The following is an 11307-nucleotide window of genomic DNA, read 5'->3' on the forward strand; positions in this document are numbered from 1 at the left end:
ACCACTTGAGCCACAGAGCCATTTCTAGTATTTTCTGAGTAGTTTTTTGGAGATAAGAGTCTCCCAGATTTTTCTGCCCAGGCTGGTTTGGACTGTGATCTTCAGATCTCAACCTACTGAGTCACCAGCTCCTGGTTCCTCATATGTTTTCTAAGCCTGCAAATGATTTGGAGCTTCTACACAATTGTGTGCCACATGCTTGGGCCTCTCTGTATGAAGTCTCTCCTCTTCTTAGGTATGTGATGGAGACTGTAAGCACTAGCTGTATCAGTTTAGGTTGAAATCCATTTCCCTGTTTTGTTACCATGATCTCTCTGGAGCCAGGCCATTCCATCTTCATGGAAAGACCTGGAAACACCATAACAATCTACTCAGGCTCAGACTCCTGATAATATTCAAGACAGACTACAGTGATTTCACTAGTTACCGAGGCAGCTTTGGGGTTTGAAGCCACAGTGGTTGAGCAAACTTGGGAGGAAGATATACCCTCATTATATCCCAGACACTACACTATTATTATTATTATTATTATTATTATTATTATTATTATTATTGTCAGTCCTGGGGCTTGAACTCAGGGCCTGGGAATTGACCCCGAGCTTCATTTGCTCAAGGTAGTACTTTATCACTTGAGTCATAGCACCATTTCTGGCTTTTACTGTTTGTGTGTACTGAGGAATCAAACTCAGGGCTTCATGCATGTTAGGCAAGCACTCTACCACTAAGCCACCTTCCCAGCCCTACACATTACATTCTTGAGTTGAGCCATAAAAGAGTTTGGTCTCTGAATTACTCGTTTCATTTTGCTAGCCTATTAATACATAGAATAAAGATGATACCTATTCATATCTCTCTGTCTCATCAGGTTTGATTCTCTGATTCCCCCCACACACACTCCTTGCTAGTTTCCCCTATTCTTTTCTTTTCAGAGTCTCCTTCATTCCTTGTAGAATTGCCCTGAATGCAGATGGGATGGTATTAGTAAAAAGTGGTCACAGTGTCACCACTGTAACTGCTAATATAATTAAGAGACCTAGCAGGGTTGTCTTTCCAGACTTGCTTAAGACAAGAAGTGCCTTCCAACATAAAACTATCCAGCTACAACTCACCAGGAATGACTTAATAATTTCAGAAATAGTTGGGATTAGAACATAGGGAGAAACTGGGAAGGGTTATTCAAAGACTTGTCTTCCTTATCTATGACCTAAATCCTAATTTTTAGCAGCTTCTGGAGCTGCCTGGGAAGCAGCCAAGTTCAGTTCTTAGAAGATCAAATCAGGAAGAAGTGCACGTACTGTTTTAGAATAAATGAAGCGAAACCTATGGTGATGGCCATGCTTTTGACCCCCTCCCTTATTCAAACAAATCAAGGACTAGTTCAATTCTGATTTTAGAGACTAAATAACAAAGTGGACAAGCCAGGTGCCAATGTCTTACGCCTGTAATCCTAACTACACAGGAGACTGAGATCTAAGGATGGCAGCTCAAAGACAGTTCAGGCAGGAAAGTCCATGAGGATCTTACCTCCAATAAACTACTCAGAAAAAGCAGAAGTGGTACTCAAGTGGTAGAGTGGTAACCTTGAGCAAAAGAAGCTCAAGGTCAGAGCTCAGGCCCAGAGTTCAAGCCTCAGGACTGGCAAAACAACAACCTCTGAACAAACAAACAAACTGGAAGGAGTTATTTTGAATCAAATCACAGGAAAATAGAATGTTCGGGCTTATTCCTTCCTCTCAGAGGTCTCTCTCCAAGCCTTAAGTAGAACAACAGGTCAGTGTGGGTAATTTGCAGGTGAAATCACTGCAAGAGATGGGAGGGGTGGGGGTCTTCCCGGATGTGGACCTGAGGCACAAGGATCCCCAGTGCAGGTGACTAGTCAGGCTTCTTCCACGGGGCCTTCCGTCCCTCCTATCCACTTGTCCCCTGACTGACTGACAAGGTGAGTTTCTGCCCTTCCTGGGCCTGCTGTTGTCCTGGACTGGTCTAAGAGAGAGCTTGGCAGCTTGAATTCAGCCACTGCTGTGAAGGGAGAAAGCCATGTCTTTCTGGAGCCCTAGGTTCTGGCATCTGTATTTATACATGAGTGGTTTTAGTATCCAGAGATTTTCATCAGGAGCCAACCTTAAATTATCTGGGTCAGATTTCTGTTCACTCTCTTACTCAAGATAAACACAGTACAGTTCCTCTGATAATATCATTAAGCATCTTAATGAATCTCAAGATGTTTGGCTTCTTGTTTGTAATGCTAATTTTTGTTTTTGGCTCTGACCTTACTATAAAAGACCTCATACTTTCTTCCCCGGTTCTTGCTACCACCAGCTTTGTTCACCTTTAAAAGTACTTTATAGTACTGGTAAAAAAAAAAAAAAATCTGGTAGTGAAGGTATTGTCATAAAGAATAGAACAAGAGCTGTGAGGGAATTTTTTAAATTAAAAAAAAATGCCCCCAAATAAGCAAAATATAAAGTACATATAATTGGAATTTTTTGTTTGTTTTTCAGATAGTCTCACTATATAGCTTAGGCTGGTCTCCAACTTTCCTCCTGCCTCAGCCTTCTGAGTGCTGGGATTACAGGTATACACAACCACATTCAAACTTCTATGCTAGAGGAGTTGTTCTCAAGCTCTTGCTATTTGCCAGTCACCACAGGATGCCCTTGTTGTGTCCATTCAAACTCTGATTTTAATAAAGCTCCACAGGTGATTTTGATAGGCTTCCCTCCAACAGTAATTTACACTTTTCTAATTAAAACTCTACCAGCTGGGGCCCTAGCCCATCAAAATGCTACAATACTATTTGCTCTCATTAGTACTATAACTTGCCTTCATTTTACTTAGAAACCACATGCTGAACTTAATTTTGTGTGTACTTTTCCCCTCTCCTAATGGAATTTCTTTTTCAATGCATGCTTTCTATATATTCAGACTAATGAACAAAATTTTAGCTAAAATATTTTCTAATAATTTTTCTCATATCCCTTGTTCAGCTATTTTTCCTTAATCCTCAATCTCCCTAGAGTTAAAAATAACCTTCCTAGGGAATTTTTTTTTGTCTTTCACCGGCAATGTCTTCTTGTTAGTCTGAGTTCTGGAGGTTGTATTGTCAGAACCTACCTCAAACCAACTCATGCAGAAAACAAATTTATTGGTCCACATAAAGTCCACCGACACAGATTTCATTAATCATCCCAATTTTCTTTGTAACCAGAGTCCCCTTTCACCCACTGTGAATCAACTTCATCCAAAAGACTAAAAGAAATGGCTCTTCTAGGGTTGCTTCACAAACTCATAGCTAAGCAACCCCCAGAAAAAGCCTCTGCTCTAATTTTGGTGTGTCGTAGGCAAGGCTTAGCCTGTTGTCCCTGGCTAGGGTCCCTGGTTGATGTTGTACTAGGAGATTGCTGCCACCACCTAGATTAGATGGAGTAAGGAGAGCCTCTTCAGGGAAAGGTGGAATTGCCCCTTGAACAGGGTTGGTGACCTCTCCTGGAACTAGCCATCTCTGTTGCATATTCTTAGGGCTGCACTCAGGAAAAAGTGCTCAGAGTGAATGCAAAATTGTGCAGAAAAAAGACAAAAAGGTCAGAGGAAGGAGGCCATGAAGAAAGTAGGGAGGGTCCAGGGGTACATGTTTCAGGAAAGTCATATTTCTTTTTCTTTTGCCAGTCCTGGGGCTTGAACTCAGGGCCTGAGCACTGTCCTTGGGCTTTCTCAAGACTAGAACTCTACCATTTGAGCCATAGTATACCACTTCTGTGTATGTGGTACTGAGGAATTGAATTGGCTCTTCATGCATGGTAGGCAAGCACTCTACCACTAGGCCAAACTCCTGGCCCTAATCTCAGTCTTTTTGAAGTTGTTAAGACTTGTTTTGCAGGGCACATTTAGAGACACCACCAATGGGAAAAGGTGCATCCCTTAGCGGTTGAATGTTCTGTAAATGTTTGCTAGATTCACTTGATCTACAGTGTACTTTAACTGTGTTAGTGCTTTCGGTCTGTATGAACTGTCAATCTGTGTTAGTGGGGCAGTCAAGTCCTAAACCATTATTATACTGGAACCTATCTCTCTATATGGGTTTAATAAAATCTGTTTTCATCATACTGGATTCTCCACTATTACTGCATGATTTATAATTGTATATTTTCTTTATTAATTGGCCTTTCAATCAGTATATAGTAACTTACTGTGTCTTCTTACTCTTTTTTTGTCTTCTAAGTCTATTTTTGTCAGATATGACAACTCCTTCTTTTCAGAGCCCATTTGCTTAGAATATCATTTTCCATCCTTTCACTTTGTGTGTGTGTACGTGTGCATGGGGTTTGAACTCAGGACTTGGGCATTCTCCCAGAGGTTTTTTTTTTTTTTGCTTTGTCACTTGAGTCACAGCTCCAATTTTGTCTCTCCCCCCCCCCAGGTATTTAATTGCAGATAAGAGTCTTGCTCTTGTCCATGCCGTCTTTAAATGGTTATCTTCTGATTTTAGACTCCAGAGTATCTAGGATTATAGCTGTGAACCACTGGTGCCTGACCATCCTCTCCCTTGTTGGTGTGTGTCTGTCCTTATGAAGTGACTTTAGTAGAGGTAACATATTCTTGGTTCTAAATATGAAACCCATTAAACCAGTTTGTAACTGAAGTATAAAGATTGTTTATATACAGAGCTAATGAAAGGTGTGGGTTTGTGCTTGTTATTTTGTTGATACGTTTCTAGTTTTCAGTATTGTTTGTTTCTCAAAATTTGTGGTTTGATGGCTTACTATGGAGATAATACTTAGTAGTTTGATTTTTTCCCCCTGTGTATATTCTTTTCTAGTGGGAATTTGCTTTTATATGCTGTCTTGCTTATAGTTAATTTTCTTTTTTGTCTAGGAGTAGGACTCCTTGAAACATCTTTTATAAGGCTGGCCTCATGGTCTTAAGTTTTCTTACTTTTTGCTTATCTTGGGTGGTTTTTAATTTTACCTTTGTTTCTGGAAGATAGCTTTGCTGGGTATAGTCATCTTAGTTGGCAGTTAGTTTCAAAACCTGAAGAACACACACTTTCATATACGGGGTTTCTGCTGAAAAAAAATCTTTTAGTCTAGTGGGGTGCAGTGGCTCACACCTGTAATCCTAGCTACTCAGGAGGCTGAGATCTGAGGACTGGGGTTCAAAGCCAGCTTGGGCACAAAAGGACCAGAGACTATCTCCATTTAACCCCTAGGGTAGGGCTGAAGGGTAGGCTAGTAGGCTAGCTGTAGAGCTCAGGGACAACACCCAGGCCCAGGGTAGGATGGTAGCCTTAAGCTGAAGAACTCAGGGACATCGCCCAGGCCGAGTTTCAAGCCCCATGACCCACCAAAAAAAAAAAAAGAATCTTTTAGTCTAATGGAGCTGCTCTTAAATGGACTTGGTGCCAGGGACTGATTTGGGTGCTAGGTGTGTGTAGAAGCAGGGAAGGTTTTGTCATTCTCTGTGGCTCCTGTGGTTTCCTAAGAGTAGGCCTCAGCTCCCTAGATATCCATGCTTGAGGATGGTGGGAGGCTTTTCCTTCCTTGTCAGGGTGGAATAGGAGTGGTGAGTCATGGCTAGAGCCAAGTGAAATTCCTCTCAGCTGAGGTATCCCAGGAAAAAAATGTGGCTGGTGCTGGGGGAAAACACGAAACATTCTTAGACTATGTGCCCCAGGGACCTTGCTCCTATTTCGTTCACTTCTAGTGCCCACCAGGGACCAAGTGAGAAGGAGACCCAGCAGATGTGGGTAAAATTCCTGACAGCTGAGATGCTGTCTGGACTAGGGGAGAGGGAACATGACCATCCCTGGACAGAGTGCCCTGGAGTCCAGTCAGGAGAAGGGGTCACAGTGGCCTTGGCCAGTCTGCTCCAGCAGGCCTGTGTGTGTAGCAGGGCAGTAGAACTCTGAGGTCGTGGTCTGCCTTGTTAGTACACACTCCTGGGCCCTGTGCTGAGAGAGATGAAAGACACTGCTGGGGCAATCCCTTCAGTGCTCACCCCCACAGAACCCCATCAGTCAGCTCTGATCCTGTGTCCTGTGGACAGACCCTCTTTCCTTCCTCATTCACTACCTTGTTTCCCTCCCAGGATAACATCTCAGCACGGGGAAGAAGAAAAAGGCAGAGAGGCTAGTTTCTTTCTATTTCCTTGAACAGAGAAGAAAATGCTGGTTCAAAAGATTGGTGAAATCATGATTTGTTTCTGCTTTTGGTTTTTGTGCCCGTTATGGGACTTGAACACTGTCCCTGAGCATTTTTGCTCAAGGCTAGCACTGTATACTAGAACCACAGCTCCACTTCAGCTTTTTTTGGTGATTAATTGGAGATAGGCATCTCCTGGATTTCCCTGCTGGGATTGGCTTCGAACTTTGAGTCTCGAATATTAGCCTCCTGAGTAGCTAGGATTACAGACATAAACCACTGGTGCCTGGCTCCATGCTTTGTTATTTCTGACTAGTATTCCTTTGAGTAAACAGGTGCATTCATACAACTAGAAGAACTATAAAAGTCAACTGTCTTTAAAGCCTTCACAATGTGAGCTTCTTAGACTGAAGCTCTAATTACTACCTTCTTCCCCCATCTCAAAAATGGATTTATTCCATGGCACAGGCCTGCCGTGGGAAGACAGCGCTCGGACATTTTCATAGATGGGGTGGGGTTGGGTGGGCTGTGGTATACATAATGATTAGACCCAGTGAACATTATCTCAGTGGGTAGAGGGAGAGGTTCCAGAGAAGTTTCTTATTGCTTCATTACTTGGGGGTCAGAGTGGACCAAACCAGTTACTATTGTCTCATGAGTTGTCTGTCCTGAGCTTTTGACCATTCTCTCCTTGGCAGTCTCTCATTTTGACACAAGATGATCGTAAAGCATTGTCTGCCGGGAAGTTTTCCTTTTGCTTCAAGATTCTTATCCTGTTCTTCCTGTACCCAAGGTGGTTTCAGTATAACGTTAGGAGAGAATGGTTCAGACCCAAGGACGCACATATGAAGTATGTGTGTTTGGGAGTGAGGGAGGGGAACATTTATCCTATTCCCAGTTAATATGTGGCTCAAACAAAAGAAATGTTTAGGTGCCTCTTACATAACCAGTGGACTTTACTACCTCTACCTCCTCCTCACTCACTTCAACCAAAATCCACTTAGCAACCAGCTATCACCTGATGATGGATGAGGGTTTGCCTCAGCTTCTCAGTCTCTGCAAAATCACACGTCCCACCATGTCCTTGAGATCTAGGCACAGCAAGAATGCCAGGGTGTCTCACAAGAGGAGACTCTTGCAAGGTGAAAGTTTTAGCAAGGATTTATTTGGTCTAACAGGGTAAAGTAAGGAGAAATCGAGAAAAGAAGGAAATACGTCCCACTTCTGACGTAGGAAATAGGAGGTAAAAGATGCCTTGTTCACTCTATTCCCTGTATCCACAGATATTGTCTGTTTGCCTACATTCCCCGCTTCCCCCATGTATCCTGAAACTAATCCATGTTTCAAAACTTTTAAAGATGAGAGTGGGTCAGGCTATACTTGATTGGTAGCTGGTTGACCTGGAGTATTTGGTGCTGAAGATCACATTCCAACTGGGCGGTCTGCTTCCCCAAGACAATGAGTAGCATATATCCCCAGATGCATAGCACTGAATGGGACAGACACCCCAGATTCATGGTCTAAGCAAGCTTTTCCCTGTTTCATGAGGCATAAGCACACCAGAAAGCCTCCCAGAGGAAGGCCAAGGAGAAAAAGCATCTCTGGTTCTTCTCATGCCTGCAGGATATGGTTGGAAAAGTAAAAAGAACAATTATGGTCTAGAGCACTGAGGTTTTGTTTTAGTAGTTTTGACTACACTGGAGAAAAGCTATGTATTAGTTTTGGAGGCCTTAGAGGGGATGATGGAGTGTCACCTTTTCTGGTGTAGATGGAGATGACTACACTGGGATTCTCCACAAGGGTCCCTTCTTGGATGCTTTGCCAGTTGCCACTCACTGATGGTCAATGTTTACCTTAAAAAGCACCACATTGCCACGCACCCACCCATGGGTCACACCTGTAATCCTAGCTACTCAGGAGACTGAGATTTGAGGATCACAGTTTGAAGCCAGCCTGGGCAGGATCTCTAGTCAAAGAAAAATCCAGAAGAGGTGCTGGTGCTATGGCTCAAGTGGTACAGTGTGAAGACTTCTTGGAAGGGAGGCACTGTGGCCAAGGTGTCAAGAATATGCTAAGGCAGAGCAGAGCAATGGAGGAAATGGTACATTGTGAGCAAAGTATGCAAAAGTGAGGTCAGCAATGGTGGCATACAAAGCCAAGGCTAAGCAAGACAGTTATCTAGTGAGTGTGGCCAAAAATTGAAGATTGTGGGCTAGGCTGCATTCTGAGCAGCATTCTGTAAGCTGAAGGGCTTTACTAAGGAGACACTCTGTTAGACTGCTGTGGTGGAGCAGGCTTCTCCTCAGTGGAGGAGGCTGGGTTGAAAACAGGGAGACCAGGTGACGCTTGTATTTCATATTAGAAATTGTTACTTATGGTTTGATCCTAGGTCCTTTATGGCAGGCTGCCATGTTTTCTCTGTGAAAGTCCAGACTGTACATTAACTTAGGCTTCACAGGCCATACTTCATATTCTAACTACTCAATCCTGCCACAGAGGCATGAGAGCAGCCACTGACCACAACTAAATGATTAGACAAGGCTATGTTGTAATAACACTACTTATAAAGGAGGCAGATGATGATAGGCGGGACTTGGCCTATGGCTTTGGGCATGCCAACTCGTGTTTCTACCATTTCCAGTCATATCACCTCTACTGTGCTTCCAAATGAGGGGCCATACACATCGACTTATGTGTAAGGACCTGCACAGATCTTGCACCCAAGCTTCCATCACCAAACCTGTATCTCCACTGCCTACTTGTTACCAGCATGTGACATGCCAAGCTTTAGCACAGAATTGTGCTTGTCCTTTGAATCTGGTACCTTCCAGCACTCTTAGTAAGAGGTGTTACAATGCAGTGGACAGCTAACTAAAGCAGAGAATGAGTCATTCTGACACTTCTCATCGTCTCCTAATTCTTTAGAGGAAAATCTAAAACAAGGTAGATCTAGAAAAGGGCATTATTTGAAGGACACAAATTTAACATTTCACTAATAGAACTAAACTTTATTTCCATGTTTATTACATGTTTATCATTGATGCTGAATACATATTAGAACTGACAATATACAACTTGGGAGAAAAGTTTACATTCTCCATTGCATGAGTTAAAAAGGAATGTAAAACTACAAAATACTTGTTTAAGTGTGAATTCTAAATTATGGTAAGCAGAACAATAAATACTTTGCTATTTTTCTTTTTAATTTTCCAAGATGGATTTCACTATAAAAATTTTCATAACAATGTATTTCAAGGAAGGCAATAAGGGGTGATCATAAAAACCATTTTACTTTATAGTAAGTACAGGATACAAATAACTTAAATCTTAACACAGAATTCCCACCCCTATTTAAATATGAACTGAGGAGGATTAATTCACTAATGTCAACTACAAATTCAATGTTTTAAACCCATATCTGTCATTTGATTTTCTAGTCAGGAAGAGTTAGGCTGATGAAAGGTTGACACACAGCACATTTTTTATTTGCCAATCACAGTAATCATTTGGTGCTGGGAATAGGGATGGCCAAATACCAATGGCTTGGTGACAGAAATTCAGAATGAATTCATTCCAAGTGGTTCAGAGCTAACAAGTAACCATCCTACCTTTTGGTCTATGTTCAGGTACAAATGTACAGATGTTATCATTCTCTGAAAGCTGGCTGCTGAAATCCAGAGAACACAAAAAATACTGCCCGTAGTATAATTCCAATGTTTACACATGGAAAAAAAATTATTGTGGCTACTATTAATATACTTTCAATTCTCTATAAATCCCTTAATATACTTTGTGAAGGTCTTTTTAATGTTACCTTTACATAAGTACATTAAACGTCAATTCAAATCATCTTTAATTATGGATTATAGCAGGAAGATGCTTACTAAATGTGAATATTGCATATTGTTCTAAGTGTCTATACTATTTAGAATTAACTGGAAAAACCTATATTCTTTTTAATGCCACTTACAACACACTGACCAGAAAAGGCTCACCTCATTAAATCCTCATGACAGAATAATTAGATAAAAACTTGTTTCTCAGCTGGGCATGGTGGCTCATGCCTATAAACTTGGCGCTACTCAGGACACTGAGATCTGAGGACTGCAGTTCAAAGCCAGCCTAAGGGGTACTAAAGTCCATGAGACTCTTCCAATTAACCACCAGAAATCCAGAAGTGGCGTGGCACTGAGGCTCAAGGGGTAGGGCAGTAGCTTTGAGCTGAAGAGCTCAGGGACAGTGCCTAGGCCCAACAAAAAAATCCAAAACATGTTTCTCGCGTAACTTCTCAGATAACTTAGGGCCTTAAAACCTCACGTCTGTCATGTTGTTAAAGCTTTTAATTATTAACTAGCCTTCTAATTCAAGACTCTTAAACCAACATTATTCTGGCCCCTGGCAAATTTTGCTGTGATTTTGTGAAAAGGTAATATAATATACATTTCAGACTTTTGCATTAAATTTAGTCTCTGTCACAACTTCTGCCACTGTAGTGGGAAAGCATCCATAGATATGTATTTACAAATAAAGTAGCAGTCTGTGAGATTTGGATTTTGGGGCACAGCTGGCTGATCCTTGCCTTAGATGAGTCATTTGCCAATAAAATGGTCTCTAGTCAGACGTGATGACTGACTCAATCTAGCAATTAATTCCTCCTAACATTTTGGTGTTGAACGTTTCAAATTTAGCTAACTCTGTATTGAGTTTAGACATGTCTATCAAAAGTTCATGTTACCATGCTTTTCACTGGGGTAACATCCCTATTTAAAACCTGACTGTCACTAAGGAATACAATTTCAAATTAATAAATGATGTCCATACAGTTTAATATCCAATTTCATTTTTTAAAAAACCTTAATGGAAAATATAACAATCAAAACATTTAAAATGAGTACACTCACTACCCATTCCAGTAAATCATTTTAGTCATACTAACTATAGAATATGAAAAATAAATTCAGAAGTGTAATTACTTTAAAATACACTACTTCCATTTTGTTAATATTTTACATTTATGTATATATTCTGTAGTGGAAGCAGAAATTCTCTCTAAAAACATTATCTCCTTAAAATCTTGAGGTGCATATTAGAGCCACAGGCAATACCTGACATATAAAACTGCAGTACAGGCCTTTCAAATTTGGCATTTCACTGATACATTACAATGACC

This window comes from Megascapheus bottae, chromosome 5, assembly GCF_031878675.1.
Source record: "Megascapheus bottae isolate mThoBot1 chromosome 5, mThoBot2.hap1, whole genome shotgun sequence".
Lineage (NCBI taxonomy): Eukaryota > Metazoa > Chordata > Mammalia > Rodentia > Geomyidae > Megascapheus > Megascapheus bottae.